This window comes from Podarcis vaucheri (assembly GCF_965113315.1).
Source record: "Podarcis vaucheri genome assembly, chromosome: 2".
Lineage (NCBI taxonomy): Eukaryota > Metazoa > Chordata > Lepidosauria > Squamata > Lacertidae > Podarcis > Podarcis vaucheri.
In genome coordinates, this window is record NC_138760.1 from 9,189,083 (window position 1) to 9,209,163 (window position 20,081).

Sequence of the window (20,081 nt, forward strand, 5' to 3'; positions counted from 1 at the left end):
GCTTGCTGCCTCTGCAAAAGGTGGCAAAGTGACAAACATGAGAAAGAGAAATAGTCTTTAGCTTTCTAAAATGACTTTATGCTTTTAGCTTTTAGATGGCTCTATAATATGGCTTCAGAGATTCTTAACCTGGCTCTCCATTGGTCATCCTGACCTTCACCCCTCCACTTAATCTCGTAAATTCCAATTATGGGTTGGTTGGTTGGTTGGTTGGTTCTTCATGGAAATCTTGAAGCTGGGTGTGTGTGTGCAGGAGGAAGTTGGGTGGGAAAAGGGATGAGACTCCTTTAAATGAAAAGGGGGGGGGGACCAGAACTGTCTCTAAAGAGCCAAAAATGTCACATTTTGTCATGGGCATTTTTCTTTTTGCACAACAAGGGAGAGAAAGGAAACTTTGGGCAATCTCAGAGCCAGAGAATATGGGGCATCTGTGGCCCTCCAGGCTGTTATAGACTCCAATTGAAGGGCCTCAGAAATAGAAATTCCAGCATGCTGTTATCAAAGCCACTCTTACAAGACGGGCAAGGCCATAAGCAGGCAGACAAACAAAGAATGAGTAAATTGGGAAGTGTTAAGCTTCAAAAGGAGAAACATGGAATGTTAGAGCCTGATTGGATAAGAATGTAAAGTCTCACGCTCTGTTTTGTTGTTGTTGTTTTTTGGTATAGTCTATGAAAAGTGGGCGCATCCTGACTGGGGTGTGCAGATTGCGAGCTTATGGCGCTGTGCCTTTGTCCTGCATATGCATTTCAAATAAATCCTTTTGAATCCTGCAAGGTTGATTGCCACGCTGTATGAATCTGCGCTCCGGGGACCCAATAGCAGACATGGAGCAGGTCCAACAGTTAGACTGCCAGATCAGGACCTGGGAGGCACCGGGGATCAAATCCCCCTCTCAGCTATGAAGCCACATCTAAAAGAGCATAGAAATAAACAAGACGACGAAATGATACAAACATGACCCCCGCTTTTCAGCCTCCTTTGAACAGATGTGAGGAGGCTCGGTGTGCCATCCTGCCCAGGGCCGGGCGATGTCTGGTTTTCAACGTCAGCCGATGAGCAGGGCTTAAATTCTGCTCAGTTGGGCGGGATTCCAAGCAAACCCCTTCCTGATGCAGAAACGGGTTTGTCTCCTAAACAGTCCCCCTTCTTCGTTTTAGCAGGGGAATCCAGTCTCATTCAGGCAGGGGGCTGCCTTGGATTTCCTGCTGAAACCCCCAAGTTGTCCAACTCTCTGAGCTGAAATCCCATCTTGATTGAGGAAGGGGGTTTGCATTAGAAGTGGGACGGGCGGGGAGGGGGAATAGTTTCTAGCAGCAGTGGCGATTTTTCGATTTTACTTCCTATATGTAGGGTTTGGTGTCAGCGTTGTTTGTGCAGGTGTAGCACCCTGCTTGTGGTTAACGCTTAGCTGGAATGAAATATTCAACGCATCAATAGAGAAATTAAAATAATTATTTATTTATTTGTCAGACAAATAAATGAGAGGCACAGTGGTATATGGTTACCAAGCTCTGGCCTGGCCTCCTGCCATTATGGCCAGCACTTATATTCCCTTAATCCAGCCCCCTTTGCTCCTCCTGTGGCTGCCTCTGTCCAATCAGCCTGGTTGAAATTCCTATTGGCTGATTGCTAGAACCAATCACAAAAAGATACACCCATATCCTCCTGTCCTTATATGGAACACAAAGAGCTATATATTGTTACATCTATAAATGACAAATAAGTAGTAATATATCTTACATGTGTCTCAACAAGGAATCTTAATTACCAACTCACCTCTTGCCCTCCTTGCCCTATTGCCTTCTAAAACAAATGGTTAATCTTAAATTTTTATCTTAAACATATGTCAAGGATCTTGAGTTTCACATCAACATTGAAAGATCTCCTTCATTTGAAGGTTTCTAAACAAATGTCTGACAACTAATATATCAGGACTGCTCAGGACTGCTTGGATGGCGTCTTCCTGTCTGGCAGGGCTAGGCTGGTGGCTGACTTAATTTCAAAATACAACTCTTACAACTATATGAAATCTAGCATTTCTTAAATCCTTTGCATAATTACATTTAAGCCAATATATTTAATACACAACACAGATAGCCTCTTAAAAGGAATAAGGCCTTTTGTAAAGTAGAAAAGGAACTCAGTAAAAAGGAACACAGTAAAAAACCGCTTTAAAAGAAGCCTCTTCCCCTGTTTACATTCCCCCCCTTCTCCAGCTAGTTGCTTTGTTTCCATGTGCTCTTCCCAACATTTATTGCCCTCTAACTTTCTCAGTTTAAGAAAGAAACAGCTTTAAAAAAAGACTTGCCAGCTAGATGCTTCTCCATTTGGTCTTTAACCTTGGAAAGAAGATCTGGCTCATTTTACTGGGAGGCACATTGGCATTATTTTACTATTTACTCATTCCTAATTATATTTATTTCTGCCTTTTTTATCTTCTGTAACATGTAGGGTCAGTGTCCTCGTTCTTAGCCTGTAATTTCAGCTTTTACGACTTTGAGAATTGTTTTCTGCTATCAATCAAAGGGGCCCCTTTGTCTAGGAAAAACATTGCCAGTGTTTTCTTAAGCAGCTGGTCTGCCTGGCATGAAACTTTTGAAAATCTAAGCTCTCTCTTTAATATACAAGTCCTGATCAAACATTAATAAAATGCAGGCTTATGCCTGATGCCTCATTCCCCCCTTTCAAGCTCAAGGACCTTCATCCCAAGTGTCCTTGATAGCTTGACCTTCATCATGTTCCTGAGGTAAAGCTCTGTATAGGGCCATGATATGAGGTAGAGTTTCATTTGAAACCATCTTGCTAATTGTACTTCTAAAACATGAAATGATACATGGCATCATACATAAAACCATTACCACTACTGTCAAGAAAAACAAGCAAGACAATAGTATCCCTTTGAGTCCTGTGACATTAGGTAACCAATTGGTGAGCCATCCCATATCCCATCCTTCCCATGTTTGTGCTGGGACATGTGCTATATTCTCCATCTTTGTGGCCAACACACGGATTGCCTCACCATTATCTGAAATGTTAAAGCAACAGGCATTCCCTGTCAAGTTCAAGACTCCACATAGGCCTCCCTGCTTGGCAAGTACATAATCCATTCCCATTTTCAGCTGCAAAATGGCGGCTCTACTTTCATCCAACTGTTGTGCAATAAGTCTCAAACTCTGGGCCGTTGCATTGGTTACAAGTTCCACTACTGCTTGCAATCAAATTATTCTGTTTAGATTATAAATAGGATCCCGTGCCCCTTGTATGAGCTCACCAGGATTCCAGGAGGCAGGACCATAATAGGCTATAATGCGCTCTGGTGGCCAATCATCAGTACCGCTCCAACTTTGGGTACTTCCTCCTGCTATATGAGAAATATCAGCGTTTCTTCGTGTACGCTTGGCCAAATTAGTGGGCATAATCCACATTGGTGGTAATACCCATCCCAGGAAACAAGTCCCACTCCATTTGGAGGGGAGTTTCTTGTATGCCCATTCTCCACATATCCACCACAACCATCGGGTCTGAGGTTTTTGGTACGTGGAGTACAGAAGGCGAAATATCAAAAGAGGTAGAGAGTTCACAGTGCAGTATGTTAGATTGCCTTTTTCTGTCACAGTTATGTTCCATACCACTTTCCATGCATGAATAAAAGGAGGTGCACAGGGCAAGGCATTCCGAGTTCGATAGGTAGTACCGTGTGCCCAGGTATTCTTAATATTATCCCAGGTATAGTGACAATGAGAAGAGCCTATCATAGTAGAATCAGCTGCATCTGATGATTTATGTACACAGAATTCCCCTTGTACAGGTATAACTCGTATTGGTTTAGTTGAGTTCCATCCGGGGAAATTCTGTATTTCTGTTTGGTGTGGTATTTCGCTTACCATACCAATGGCATCTAATGGTATCGGTAATAAGGGCATACCTCCCTCTGAATCATCTGGCCCAAGAGAGCAAACAAGGCAATTGGTCCTATTTGCAACATTGGCTACCATCTCAGCTAAACCTACCCACATATTGTGGTCATGGCGGAATCCATATTTAGTCAATTTGGTCAGATTCAAGGACCCTTCCCCTTTCCAAGGGATCAGGATTAATAATAAAATCATGTTGATGTCTAGCATATGCATTCCTTCCACAAAAGATTACCTTATTGTGATAGCAAATAAATATTAGTCCCAATATAATTCCCCCAGTGACAGAAATGGGGAACCACCAAGACCAAAACATATATCCCGAGGATCCCCAATGAGTAATATCTCTGATAATTGTTCCACAAGGGGGGGGCAGTCAATTAATTGTATAAGAGAATCTTTCCTTTCACAATCGCTGGTTCTGATGCTCCTCAAGCTTCAGGCGTGCGCAGGTCAGCCAGCTTCCAGGTTGTGGCTGCAGCAGGCCGGTCGTCTAATGTTGCCTGTGACCTAGCCCGTTCCCGGTAGGGCTAGATACAGGGGTTTTTGGAGAGAGTCAGTTTAAGAGGATTAGAGGGGTCACCTTTGCACGTCCAACTGCCTTCGGACTTCTTCAAACGGGAGTGATGAATCCAGGGGGTCACCTCAGCTACCTTCACCGCTGTTGGAGTAGAGAGCAAGACGGTGTAAGGTCCACGCCACTTAGGTGCAAGTGGATCACGTTTCCACTCTTTCACCCATACGCTATTGCCAGCCTGGAACTGATGAATCGGCTCGGCAATGCTGCACGGCGTGCGCTCGAGGGCCCACCTGTTAAGAGAAACAAAAACACGGGAGAGAGATTGCACTTGTCCCTGTGTCACATGGTCTCCTATTTGTTTAAGGTCAGCTGAAATATCCTGAACAAAGGAGGGCGGTCTCCCATACAGGAGCTCAAAAGGCGACAACTTAAGTCTTTTTGTGGGTGCACACCGAACACGAAACAGTGTTATGGGTAACACATCTACCCATCCCAATCCCGTTTCCTGGGTTAATTTTGCCAATTGGGTTTTCAGAGTCCGATTCATTCTTTCAGTTTTCCCTGAACTCTGAGGCCTATAGGCTGCATGCAGTCTCCATTTCACTTGTAGGACTCGACATACTTCTTGTACTACTTGATCAATGAACGCTGGCCCATTATCACTTCCAATGCATCTAGGTAACCCAAATCTCGGGATCAATTCAGTGAGGAGTCTCTTAGTTACCTCTCGTGCCTTTTCAGTTCGGGTGGGAAAAGCTTCAACCCATCCGGTAAGAGTATCTACAAACACAAGGAGATACTGGAATCCCAGCTCTGTGAAGTCCACAATTAGGCTTTCCATGGGGACATATCCCACATGTTGGATTCCAGGAGGTTGTACCGGTCCCTGCCTGGGATTGTTTTTAGCACAAAGAACACATTTCTGTGAAATGCAAGTTGCTAATTGTGATAGGTTAATAATATACAACGTCCGACTGAGACTCTCTCTGGTTGCAGTACCGCCAAGGTGAGTAGATTCATGATAATTTCTTACAATTGTGCCTGCTAGATGATGAGGTACATAAATCCTATTGTCTGGCAGGATCATCCAACCATCCTTCACAACTGCTCCTTCCTGTTCAGCCCACTTCCTTTCTTCTGGGGTATAGTGAGGTTTAACTTCTTCTGGAACTACCTCTGGTATGAGGGCTGCTATAAATCCTCCCACAGGCTTTTGGGCTGCCTCTCGAGCTGCTTTGTCAGCAGCATGATTTCCTCTGGTTATTGGATCCCTTCCTCGTCCATGACCTTTGCAGTGCATTACAGCAATCTGTTCTGGAGCCCATACTGCTTCTAACAGGATTTCTACTTCAGGTCCATATTTCAAGGCCTTCCCGTGGGCTCCTATTAGACCTCTTTCTTTCCATAGAGCTCCATGTGCATGCAGGGTTAAGAAGGCATATTTAGAATCAGTATAGATGTTTGCCTTACATCCGGCTGCCAATTGCAGAGCTCTAGTTAAACCTATAAGTTCAGCTTTTTGTGCTGAGGTGCCAGCAGGCAAAGCTTCAGCTTCCACAACTTCCTCATTGGTGACCACAGCATATCCTGCTCGTCTGGCACCTTCATCCAGGTAACTGCTACCATCAGTATAATATACAACATCTGGATTTTTCAATGGTTCATCTTTCAGATCAGGTCTACTGGAATAAACTTCATCCATTATTTGGAGACAATCATGTGATTCTTCATCATCTACCTCTGGTAGGGGCAGCAAAGTCGCTGGATTGAGCATATTCACTACTCGTAGATGAATCCTGGGATTTTCACACAATAGGCCTTGGTACCTAGCCATCCTTGGGTTCGTTAGCCAATAACTACCCTTATATTCCATGAGTGTCAGAACAGCATGAGGTACATTCACGTACATCGTCTGGCCGAAGGTAAATTTATCAGCTTCTTTGACAAGGCTTGCAGTGGCCGCTACTGCCCTTAGGCATGGAGGCCATCCTTTTGCTACTGAGTCCAATTGTTTTGACAAATAAGCTACTGGACGATTCCAACTTCCTAATCTCTGGGTCAGGACTGCCGCTGCAATCCCATTCTGTTCATGTACATACAGCTGAAAGGGTTTTTCTGAATCAGGCAGTCCAAGGGCTGGGGCCTCCATAAGTCGTTGTTTGATAACTAAAAAGGCTTGTTGCTGCTCAGGTCCCCATACGAATGGGTCCTTTTCTGCACCTCGAGTGCTTTCATGTAAGGGCTTGGCCAGACTGCTGAAATCAGGTATCCATAGTCTACAAAACCCTGCTGTTCCCAAGAATCCTCTGAGTTGTTTCCTTGTGGTAGGTTCCTTGATAAGGCAAATAGCTTCTTTCCTCTCTGGTCTCAATGCTCGTTGTTGGTGTGAGATGTCAAAGCCCAAATATTTGACCTTTTCTAAACATAACTGTGCCTTTTTCTGGGAAACTCGGTAGCCAGCTTGCCAGAGCAAGTGGAGCAGTTTCTCTGTACCTTCTTTACAGGTATCAAAATCCTTTGCTGCTAGTATAAGGTCATCTACATATTGCAGAACCACCTTTTCTCCAGGTATTGAGGGGTAACTTGTTAGATCCTTCGCCAAGGCAGTGCCAAATAAAGTTGGGGAATTTTTGAATCCCTGGGGCAATCTTGTCCAGGTTAGCTGGCCTTTTGTTCCTGTCAAAGGGTCTTCCCACTGGAAGGCAAATATAGGTTGGCTCTGTGGTGCCAGCCGGCAACAGAAGAATGCATCTTTCAAGTCCAATACAGTAAAAAATGTTGCTTCTGGTGGGATCAAACTCAGCAAGGTGTATGGGTTTGGTACATTTGGGTGCAAGGTCTCGATAGCCTGGTTTACGAGCCTCAAGTCCTGCACTGGCCTGTATTCATCTGTCCCAGGTTTTCGAACAGGCAAAAGGGGTGTGTTCCATTCTGATTGGCAGGGCTTAAGCAAACCATATTTTAATAGGCGGTCCAAATGTTTCTGGATGCCCTCTGCTGCTCGCCGGGGTAAAGGATATTGCTTTACAGATACAGGGGTAGCCATAGGTTTTAAGGTTACTACAATTGGAGCTATATTCTTGGCCATTCCTGGTGGGCTATTTTCGGCCCATACTCCTGGTGGCACCTGTAGGGTTCGGAGGAGCTTGTTTAACTCTGTATCCAATGTGGGTTGGACTTGCAGGGCTGACATTAGGCACCATGATTGTTCCTTAGGTACTGAGAGGGAAATTATTCCTGCTGCCTTTGATGGCAGTTTCATTTCTGGACCTCGAGGAGTGAAGGTGATTTGGGCCTGCAATTTGGACAGCATATCTCTACCTAAGAGAGGTATTGGACACTCAGGTATATACAAAAACTGATGGGTTAAACGATGTCCCCCAATCTGGCATTCCAAAGGTTGGAGGAAAGACCTCTTAGCTGACTGACCAGTGGCACTTTTAATGACTACACTTTTGGATGCCTTTTTCTGCAATAGTTCTGGGAGTACTGAGTATTCAGCCCCAGTATCAATCATAAAGTCTATTAAATGGCTTCCTAATTGAATCGTGACCGTGGGCTCCTGGAAGCCTAACTTTATGGAGTCCGGTCTTTCCTAGTCTTGGGTAAAATCCTCCTCTGCCAGTCCAATGAAATTGTCTCTACTCTGTCCTTGTCCAGGTCTCTGATATCTTCCATTTCGGATCATTCCCCGTCCCCGTCCCTGGTTTCTTGGGCCGGAGCCTGGGCCTGGGCCTGGGCCTGGGCGTACTTCTTCCAACCTCAGAGGTTCAGGACATTCCCGCTTCCAATGACCCTCCTTCTTGCAATTCGCACATTGATTCCTTCCCAGTGGTGGATTCCTTCCCCGCCCTCTTCCTCCATTTAAGGGGCGGTAGTCTTGCTTCACTGCTGTGGCCAGCATTACCATCTTTTCCTTCTGCCACTTCTTCTTCTCTTGCTTCTCAGCCTCATCCCTATTCCGATAAACTCGGCGTGCAATGGCCATAATTTGGCTCATCAGCATCCCTTCCCATCCTTCTGATTTCTGAATTTTCTTACGAATGTCAGAAGCGCACTGGGCCACAAATGTAGCAGTAATCATTCTACTGTTTTCAGGGGCTTCAGGGTCAAAAGGAGTCCATATACGATAGGCTTCTTGCAGCCTCTCTAAAAAGTCTCCTGGACTCTCATTTGGTTTCTGTTCTACTTCTGAGACTTTAGACATATTAGTGGGCTTCTGGCATGCCCTGCGGATACCTTGCACAAGCATCTGGCGATAGGTGGTAAGTCTGGCCAGGTGAATTACATTGTTTGGATCCCAATTAGGATCTTCCAAGGGAAAGTTGTCTTGGAGATGACGGTCAATATTATAAATATTTCCCACTCTGGCCTGCTCACGCAAATATATCTGTGCCTTTTCAATTATGTCTCTCCTTTCCTCAGTGGTGAACAGAGTATTCAGGAGCTGGCGGCAATCTGTCCAAGTAGGACTATGAGTGTTTATTATTGAAGTCACCAAGTCCATCATAGCCTGAGGTTTTTCTGCGAAAGATGGGGTGTGTGTTTTCCAATTCATCAGATCCGTAGTTGTGAATGGAATGTACTGGAGGGTCGAAGTTCGAGGTGGCCGTGGTCCGAGTTGCCCGTTAACCAGCACAGGCTCCTCAAGTGCATCAAATACTCTTCTGAGAGGGGCTAGTACGTGATCTTTCTCTTCGCTTTGCTCTAGGGGCCTCAAATCATAGGGGATGGTATTTGTCCCAAGGCGTTCTTTTAGCAGCCTTATACGCCTGGCTGTATTGCTTGCTGACCGATTAAGGTCTCCCTGTAACTTCTGTAATAATTCTCTAGGACTTGGATGTACAGGGGTTTGGGGTAGGCAATCAGTTGTTCCACTAAAAGAGACTGTAGATGGAGTTCTACTGGGACTCACAGATGGAATAACCGCTTCTGCTTGGGCTTTATTATAGGACTCCAATGCCTCCTGAAGATATTTATCATAATCTATCAAGGAATCAAGTTCTGTGACTCCAGCCCCATTATTCATTCCACTTTCTTGCCTTGGGGTTACAACTGGTGGAGTGTTTGGATTAGGCTCCCTTCGATGTGGAGCATAGGGTGGAGGTGGAAGCAGCTCTTCCTCTGGTCCCTCAAAAATGGGTTTGAGTTTATTTGGCAAGATTCCTTTCCTAGCTTCGGCTTTTACAGCCAATAATTTGCATCGTTGGACTTTGCATTCCCTTATCCATGGAGGATTTTTATTTAATGTGCTCAGCCAGGAATCTATATATGAAAATTGTTCTGGGCACCCTCCAGTTTCTTTGGCGATGTTAGACCAAAGTTTGCTTACTAAATTTATATCAAAGGTTCCTTGAGATGGCCATTCAGTATTTTGCTTCGGCCACTCTAATTCACATAACGTTCTCAGGTGCTCTGGCGTCATTTTGACTCCATACGCCCCTGAGAAGGCTTTCTTAAAATTATTTAACATACATTCAAGAGGTGTATTTCCCCCCTTTGAACCCCCAACTCCCATTGTATGGCCCTGTGAAGTATCCACTCAGTCACTCACACACACGCTTCGTGGGTTTCCTTGCCTGGTGAAGTCGCCTTACCAGGAACCGAAGTACTGCCCACTCCACACTCAGGTCAGCTACAGATTGCTCTGTACTTTCTCACACATACAATGCGCTAGATACTTCACCACACACTACCTCCCATTCTTCCCTTTTCCCCCACCAGACCACCATCTGATATACCCAACCACCTAGCGTACTCAGTTCCCACTTACTGAGATGCAGAAGTTTGATCAAGACTTCTCTTCCTCCCAGTTAATTGGAGGGCCAAAAATCCCTTTGTGCACTTACCCTTGGTTGGTTCCGTTTCCCCCCCGGTCCGTCGCCGTCAGTGGGCAGGGTATCAGACAGACGAGACTTCTGCGTTCCCCTGGAAAAAGACTTTCCAGTGCGCGCTGGGTAAGCAGTGAGTGGTCCTCTCTCTTGTACCCCGCCCAGTAAGGCGAAGGGGCTGCGTTCCAGCAGACCACTTATCCGAGTCACAGGAGCACCATAAAATGTAGCACCTTGCTTGTGGTTAACGCTTAGCTGGAATGAAATATTCAACGCAGCAATAGAGAAATTAAAATAATTATTTATTTGTCAGACAAATAAATGAGAGGCACAGTGGTATATGGTTACCAAGCTCTGGCCTGGCCTCCTGCCATTATGGCCAGCACTTATATTCCCTTAATCCAGCCCCCTTTGCTCCTCCTGTGGCTGCCTCTGTCCAATCAGCCTGGTTGAAATTCCTATTGGCTGATTGCTAGAACCAATCACAAAAAGATACACCCATATCCTCCTGTCCTTATATGGAACACAAAGAGCTATATATTGTTACATCTATAAATGACAAATAAGTAGTAATATATCTTACATGTGTCTCAACAAGGAATCTTAATTACCAACTCACCTCTTGCCCTCCTTGCCCTATTGCCTTCTAAAACAAATGGTTAATCTTAAATTTTTATCTTAAACATATGTCAAGGATCTTGAGTTTCACATCAACATTGAAAGATCTCCTTCATTTGAAGGTTTCTAAACAAATGTCTGACAACTAATATATCAGGACTGCTCAGGACTGCTTGGATGGCGTCTTCCTGTCTGGCAGGGCTAGGCTGGTGACTGACTTAATTTCAAAATACAACTCTTACAACTATATGAAATCTAGCATTTCTTAAATCCTTTGCATAATTACATTTAAGCCAATATATTTAATACACAACACAGATAGCCTCTTAAAAGGAATAAGGCCTTTTGTAAAGTAGAAAAGGAACTCAGTAAAAAGGAACACAGTAAAAAACCGCTTTAAAAGAAGCCTCTTCCCCTGTTTACATTCCCCCCCCCTTCTCCAGCCAGTTGCTTTGTTTCCATGTGCTCTTCCCAACATTTATTGCCCTCTAACTTTCTCAGTTTAAGAAAGAAACAGCTTTAAAAAAAGACTTGCCAGCTAGATGCTTCTCCATTTGGTCTTTAACCTTGGAAAGAAGATCTGGCTCATTTTACTGGGAGGCACATTGGCATTATTTTACTATTTACTCATTCCTAATTATATTTATTTCTGCCTTTTTTATCTTCTGTAACATGTAGGGTCAGTGTCCTCGTTCTTAGCCTGTAATTTCAGCTTTTACGACTTTGAGAATTGTTTTCTGCTATCAATCAAAGGGGCCCCTTTGTCTAGGAAAAACATTGCCAGTGTTTTCTTAAGCAGCTGGTCTGCCTGGCATGAAACTTTTGAAAATCTAAGCTCTCTCTTTAATATACAAGTCCTGATCAAACATTAATAAAATGCAGGCTTATGCCTGATGCCTCACAGGTTCTTTGCTGTCTGCTTGTGTTCCTTTGGTGGTGAGAGAGGTTGGGGTTGGCCTAAGGTGTGGTTATTTATTTGTAGTCGGTTGTGGTGGTCTTTGTTTTCATGTGTGAGTGGGGTGGGTGGGTGTTTTGGATCAGCAACAAATCTACTTATTCCAAGACCTCCCTTAAAGCAGTAGTGGATCACCAGGAAGAAGGCGCTACCACTGAGAAGGCCTCTGCCTGGTTCCCTGTAACTTGGCTTCTCGCAGGCGTCTCCTTCATTTTTCCTTCTAGCGCCTGCTGAAAACCTTTGAGTTCACCCCCCAGAGGCACACTCCATTGCCTCTCGAAAGAGATGCCCACAACCTCCCAGGGAACTCTGGGAATGGGAGTTCTGGGAGGGTAATAGGGGGTCTCCAAACGGCTCTCAGCACTACAGCTCCCAGAATCCTTTTGGGGGAAGCGTTTCAAGGTACCATATGACTTTTAAGTGGATGTTGGGAGTGTAACGTCAGCTGTCAGGCATTCCCCATCCACTGGATGTCAGGATTTCCTAACAAAAACCTCCAAAACAAACCCACGCTCCTTTCTACCCCCTAAAAAAAGACCAACTGGAGAAAATGTGGTTTTTCTGCTGGTATGATTGGTACAACCTGAAGCGGGTGTCGGAATTGTAGGCGAGAGAATTGTAGAACGGAAGAGTTGGAAGGGACCCCAGGGGTCATCTAGTCCAACCCCCAGGAATGAGGGAATCAAGAAGGGTCAGAAGTGAGAGAATGGACCCAATATTTGTCAGAATGGACCCAACAATAATAGAAAATATGCTTTTAAAAGAATAGATTTGAATGCCAGCTCATTCATTCCATGCACATTTTTGAAAGGGGGGTGGGTGGGTGGAAAGAGTGATTTCATCACCAGGGGGCTTCCAAGTCCTGGCAATTCACTGCTTGGATTTATTTAACATTTGAAGATGCCTTTGAGTTTTTTATGTTTTTATCTCTTATACAAGATAAAAACACACACACAAAATAAAACAATAATAATATTGATAATTTAGTTAGACCCCGCCCATCCAACTGGGTTTTCCTCTCTTTTAAATCTTATAGCGCTTTAGAGTTCTGATATATAAAAAAGGTTTGTCCTGGAATATCAGTTCTGGGAGGGGGGGGAAGAGCTAAGTGCCTTCATGCCCTGCCTGGAAGCTTCCTTGAATCATCCGTCCGGTTTTTGTGGACATCAGTGCATTGGACTAGAATGGGCTATTGGTCTGTTTGCATGACCCTAAGTAATTGTGAGGTTGGGTAACTTGCTATCTGAACAGCAGTGCCATTTCCTAGAAAGTCAAACATCTTTTCTGTTTCTGTGGAATTAAGCTTTACTTAGAATAAGATACATTCTCCCCAAATCGCAGTCTCCCTCTGTCCTCATCTGCCACAGTCCACAAAAGTCTGGGAGTCTTTCTCGGTCGACCTTGTGCTTTCCAAACAACTGGCGTCCTCCCAAACCGTAGTGCTTATATACTGGGATAGATCTCGTACACGGAAACCACAAGAAGAATTCATTTTCACAGCATCTATTAACAGCCCCCCCCCCCAAAAAATCCTGAAAATTCCAAAGAACTCAATATGGTTTCCAGAACCCTGAGAAAGCTGCAGGGGGCTGCCTTGAATTTCCTGCTGAAACCCCCAAGTTGTCCAACTCTATTTTAGCTGAAATCCCATCTTGATTGAAGAGGGGGGTTTGCATTAGAAGTGGGACGGGCGGAGAGGGGGAATAGTTTCTAGCAGCAGTACCTCCTCAGGTGTTATTACTAATCGATTGATTGATTTTCTATATAAACCTTTTGCAAATAGATCTTTTTAAAAAAAGAAACACAGTAAGCCACACATTTTCTTCAAATTATCCCCCATGACCATTGCAAAGCTAACAATAATAACAGTAATAGCAGCTTATTGGGCCTTAACTCTGCATAGGAAGGAAACAGCGGTGGGCTGTCTAAAATACTTGTGCCCAGAAAAGGGTGGTGATGGACAAGAGAGGTTTAGGAGAGAATGCGTGGCCCCTCCCTTCCCCCAGCTTAATCTGCAGCTAAATTTGATGTGAAATGTGCTTTTGTTAAAAAAACAAAAAGTCAGCCACAGGGACAGTCTAAGAAACAATATTTGGGGAGAACATTGCTCCATTAGAGGTTCCACACTGTTAAAGAAGATTCCAGGTTGAGAGACTACTCAGCAGCCCAGCTCCTCGGGGTACAGGTCCCCCCCCCCGCAGGTCCATGTCCTAAGAATTTGCGTTTGGGGGGTGTTGCGAAGGGACACAGTGCAGTGTCGTTTGGAACCAACTTACTTCAAAGCCTTCTGGATTTGTCAGCTAGCCAGGATCGACAGATGGAAAGAGCACCTAGGTAGGTCCTTTGGCCCCACCCCTGTCAGAATAGTTCCCCCTGCCAACATGCTCTCATCGTTGCACTATTGCAATGCAGAACCAAATATGAAATAGTGTGCAGAGCTTGGGAGAAGGGCACAGGGACCAGGGCGGGAGGCAGGGAGCGCAGGAGAACAGCAACAGATCTACTTATTCCAAGACCTCCCTTAAAGCAGTAGTGGATCCCTAAATGGGTTTTGCCAATGGAAGCGCAGGCCCCCAAAAAGTAAAATATGGAAAATAAATGGTTGAGATGCTCAGACTTACTGATTGAGGATCAGGAAGGTATTACGTTAAAACCGTTTGATCAAATTAAAGATCAAGTGAATTGGCTTCAATATTATCAAATTAATGAATTATTTAAGATTGACAAGAAAAATGGTTTTGCAATAGAAAAAACGAAATTGGAAACGGAGTTGTTAGATACTAAAGTTAAGAATATGTCTAAAATGTCTAATTTATTTTTAGAGTGGCATACAAAGGATGAACAAGTTAAATCGGTTATGATTGATTGGGCAAGAGATGTGGGACATAATATAATGATGGAGGACTGGGAGAGGTTATGGAAGAAAGGGATCAAGTTTACCGCATGTACGATGTTAAAGGAAAAGAGAATGAAAATGATGTATAGATGGTACTTTACCCCTGTTAAATTAGCAAAGATTTACCATAACTGTGATAATCTATGTTGGAAATGCAAAGAAAAAGAAGGAACTTTTTATCATATGTGGTTGACCCGTCCCAAGGTGAAAGACTTCTGGGAAAAGATTTAGAATGAATTGAAAAAAATAATGAAATATACATTAATAAAGAAACCAGAAGCCTTTCTTCTAGGAATAACAGGTTTGGAATTGCCCAAGAAAGATGTAAAGTTATTTTTGTATACCACAACTGCTGCTCAAATCTTACTAGCCAAGAAGTGGAAAACACAAGAACTACCAACTGTGGAAGAATGGCAAATGAAGATGATGGACTTCATGGAGCTAGCTGACCTTACTGAAAGAATCTGCGACCAGAAAGAAGAGGAATATCAAGAAGATTTGAGGAAATTTAAGGACCATTTGAATAAATATTGTAATATTAAAAATTAGAATTTACTTGAAAGTACCTAACAGGCCTAGGATTAAATTAGGTTTTATTTCAATAAATGGGATATAGAACACTAAGAAAAGTGAAGAAATTTGATTATAACTGGAATATTGTGCTTTAATAATGAGATTGGAAAACTGTTACATTCAGACACAAAGAAACTCAGAAGGGAGGAGTGAGGAAGTCAAGTAATATGTCTAGAAGATTGGATTTTTAAATAATTAAGCTCGTTTGTGTGGTTCATTTGTCTGTTGTTGTTTGTTATAGATGTATTCTTTATCTCTTCCTTTTTTCCTTTTGTAATCTTTGTTTTGGTTTGTTTTTTTGGGTTGTGCAACGTTTGTTCCAGTATGTGTTACAATTGTATAAAATCTAATAAAAATTATAAAAATAAATAAATAAAGCAGTAGTGGATCACCATGAAGAAGGCGCCACCAGCGTCAAGGCCTCTGCCTGGTTCCCCGTAACTTGGCTTCTCGCAGGCGTCTCCTTCGTTTTTCCTTCCAGCGCCTGCTGAAAAGTTTTGATTTCACCCCCCAGAGGCGCACTCCATTGCCTCTCAAAAGAGATGCCTACAACATCCCAGGGAACTCTGGGAATGGGAGTTCTGGGAGGGTAATAGGGGGTCTCCATATGGCTTTCAGCACTACAGCTCCCAGAATCCCTTTGGGGGAAGCGTTTCAAGGTACCATATGGCTTTTAAGTGGATGTTGGGAGTGTAACGTCAGCTGTCATGTGTTCCCCATCCACTGGATGTCAGGTTTCGTAACAAAAACCTCCAAAACAAACCCACGCTCCTTTCTACCCCCTAAAAAAAGACCATCAACTGGAGAAAATGCGGTTTATCTGCTGGTATGATTGGTACAACCTGAAGTGGGTGTCAGAATTGTAGGTGAGAGAATTGTAGAATGGAAGAGTTGGAAGGGACCCCAGGGGTCATCTAGTCCAACCCCAAGAAATGAGGGAATCATGAAGGGTCAAAAGTGGGAGAATGGACCCAATATTTGTCAGAATGGACCCAATAATAATAGAAAATATGCTTTTAAAAGAATAGATTTGAATGCCAGCTCATTCATTCCATGCACATTTTTGAAAGGGGGGTGGGTGGGTGGAAAGAGTGATTTCATCACCAGGGGGCTTCCAAGTCCTGGCAATTCACTGCTTGCTAAGAACCAGAGAACTAAAAAACACCCGGCGGATAAAAAAAAGCTCAAGCGATCCAGCACTTATCGGACACTCATGATGCACAGAGTTTCTTTAAAGCCACACAGACCATCTATGGACCAATAAATCATGGCATATGCCCCCTACGCTCAGCAGATGGTACCACACTTCTAAAAGATAAATAAGCTATTGCACTGTGCTGGAAAGGACACTACCAACATCTCCTTAACCACAACTCCCCCATAGCTGCTGAGGTCCTCTCACAAATCCCGCAAAAACAAATTAGAGATGAGCTGGCTGTATCTCCAAATCTGGGAGAGTTGTGTACAGCTATTAACCAAGTGAAAAACAACAAAGCCAGTGGACCTGATGGGATACCTGCTGAAATCTTCCAAGCGGGGGGAATTGAACTTACACAACAACTTCACAAGCGCATTAAAAAAATCTGGGAGAGAGAAGCGATCCCAGCAGACTTCAGGGATGCCCAAATTATCAATCTCTTTTTAAAAAGGTGACAGAACTGATTGTGGAAACTATCGCGGCATCTCTCTATTAGCTGTGGCCGGCAAAATGCTTGCAAGGATCTTAACAAACCGTCTCTTAACATTATCCGAGGTGACCCTTCCTGAATCCCAAAATGGTTTTCAGCCTTCTAGGGGGCAGTGGGCATGATTTTCACAGCTCAACAACTTCAGGAAAAATGCAGAGAGCAAAACCAACCTTGGTACTCACACCATGCCACCAGCTCTAGTGGTGCATCCAGCATCTCAGGGGCTCCCCTTGCTTGCGTATGAGAAGAACTGGATCTGCATTCCATACAAAAGGGTGTTGTGCCTGCTGTTTTCTGCAGAGACTGAAGAGTCCTTCCCCCAGGTTTTGGCCCTGCTTAAGAACCAGTTAAGCACTTCCATGCCCCATTCATTTAAACTGCTGAATAAACTTGGCCCTTCCATGAATCCCATTGAAATCTATAACATTATTCAGTTGTGTCTCAGCATATTTATGGGAAATGTCACTATTACAAAGAGTTTGGAAGAAGAGTTTGGACTTGATATTCTGCCTTTCACTCCCCTTGAGGAGACTCAAAGCAGCTAACAATCTCCTTTCCCTTCCTTCCCCACAACAGACACCCTGTGAGGAGCTGCATGTGGAGGAGCAGGGAAGCGAACCCAGCTCACCAGATTACGAGTCCACCGCGCTTAACCACTACACCACACTGGCTCAAAGACTAATAGATGGCAGCTATACATAACCTTTAGCTTAAACAATAGCAACAATATCTATCTAATGGAAGAATGCAGCGTGCTAGCTAGTGTCATAGAATCATAAAATCATAGAGCTGGAAGAGACCGCAAAGGCCATGCTGGAACACACAAGCAAAGCACTACCTGACAGATGGCCAGCCAGCCTCCACTCAAAAACCTCCAAAGAAGGAGACTCCACTACTCTCTGAGGTGGCATATTCCACTGTCCAACAGCCCTTACTGACAGAAAGTTCTCCTTAATGTTTAGGTGGAATCTCTTTTCCCATAGTTTGAATCCATTATTCTGCATCCCAGTCTCTAGAACAGCAGAAAACAAGCTTGCTCCCTCTTCAACATGACATCCCTTCAAATATTTAAACATGGCTATCATGTCACTCCTTAATCTTCTCTTCTCTAGATTAAGCAAATCCAGCTCCCTAAGTCTCTCCTCATAGGGCTTGGATTCCAGACCTTTTACATTTTGGTCACCCTCCTCTGGACATGCTCCAGCTTGACAATATCCTTCTTCAACTGTGGTGCCCAGAACTGGACACAGTATTTCAGGTGTGGTCTGACCAGCCAGAATAGTGTGGTAGCATTCCTTCGCTTGATCTAGACACTATACTCCTACTGATGCAGCCCAGAATTGCATTGGCCTTCTTAGCTGCCACATCACACTGTTGACTCATATTCAGCTTGTGGTCGACTAAGACTCCCAGATCCCTTTCACAGGTACTGTTGTCAAGCCAAGTGTCCCCCACCCGTGCATTTCATTTTTTCTATCCAGGTGTAGTACCTTACATTTCTCCCTACTGAACTCCTTGTTGTTGGTTTTGGCCCAGCTCTCTAGGCTATTGAGGTCATTTTCGAATTCTGACCCGCCCTCTGGTGTATTAGCAACCCCTCCCAGTTTGCAGTCATTTATAAATTTGATTAGCATGCCCCCTATTCCATCATCCAAATCATTTATAAATATATTGAATAGCACCAGGCCCAGGGCAGAACCTTGTGGAACCCCAATAGTCATTTTTTTCCCAGGATGAAGTTGATGAAGTTTTCATCATCATGGCAGGGATGGTCCTTTTCCATAGAATTCTTATTCATGGAGTTGGTTTTTATATCCTGCTTTTCTCTACTGGAAGGAGTCTCAAAGTGGCTAAAAATCTCCTTTCCCTTCCACCCCCGCACCAGACACCTTGTGAGGTGAGTGGGGCTGAGAGAGTTCAGAGAGAAGTGTGACTGGCCCAAGGTCACCCAGCAGCTGCAGGTGGAGGAGCGGAGAAGCGAACCCAGCTCACCAGATTAGAGTCCACCGCTCTTAACCACTACACCACAGAAACATATCTCTTAAAACTCTGGAGCAAGCTGTTCAGTTCAGCCTCATAGTGATACTGATTTGCGGAGGGAAGGTTGGTGATGAGCAAGATCTGTTCCCATTTCCCAACACAGAGACCGTAGAGCAGTTTCTGTTAGGGGCTGAACCTGCAGAGTGTTTCTGTTCAGAATTTCCGTGGCAGAAATTCGCTAAGTGCCTTTATAAAGATCCAGCTTCTTAAATCGAACCCCATCATGAAACTTTCAGGTGTAGCTGTTGGAGGTGGAGGGCAGAGAAGGTGCTAGTCCTTACCTCCCTCCTCCCAGCCCCATGATCAGTTGCCCAATGGGCTGAATTTCAGGGTTTTGCATGTAAAGGGCAAGCTTGTTCTTTAATTGTTTAGGCTCTTAAAACTTGGGAAGAGATATTTGGCTCCATGATCAAAATGACCAAAAGGGTCAGCTTCTAGAGGACTGGAAAAATCATGATTGTACTTCCCCTACCCTCAGCCCTAACTCTGTTGAGTATTTTTTGTTATGAGACTGAGTGTTTGGGGCTGACCAGGAAGCCTTGGATCTGAGTTTTTTGTGGACATGATGTGTGATTTGGCGGTAAGTTTGGGGTGGCTCAATGCAAAAAGTGTGAGGATCCAGGAGGATCCGTGCTTCAAAACCACATTTTTGGGCCAGGGTATGACCAGGAAGCCGTGGATCTGAGTTTTTTGTGGTGCAGGCTGTGCCCCTAGACATGATGTGTGATTTGACGGTGAGTTTGGATTGGCCCAATGCAAAAAGCGTGAGGATCCATGAGGATCCGTGCTTCAAAACCACGTTTTTGGGCCATGGTAAGACCAGAAAGCCGTGGATCCGAGTTTTTTGTGATGCAGGCTGTGCCCCTAGACATAATGTGTGATTTGACGGTGAGTTTGGATTGGCCCAATGCAAAAAGCGTGAGGATCCATGAGGATCCGTGCTTCAAAACCACGTTTTTGGGCTACGGTGTCACCAGGAAGCCGTGGATTCATGATTTTTGTGGTGGATACTGTGCCCATGGCCATGATATTTGAGCTGATGG

At 44.2% G+C, this 20,081-nt stretch overlaps 1 long non-coding RNA gene across 1 annotated transcript; it reads left to right on the forward strand.

The window, feature by feature from the left end:
- The first annotated feature begins 681 nt into the window (after window positions 1-681).
- Window positions 682-13,643, forward strand: LOC309523052. The gene is made up of 2 exons (XR_014215212.1): window positions 682-1,380; window positions 11,791-13,643. It is a non-coding gene; the product is annotated as an uncharacterized lncRNA (long non-coding RNA).
- Window positions 13,644-20,081: the final 6,438 nt, after the last annotated feature.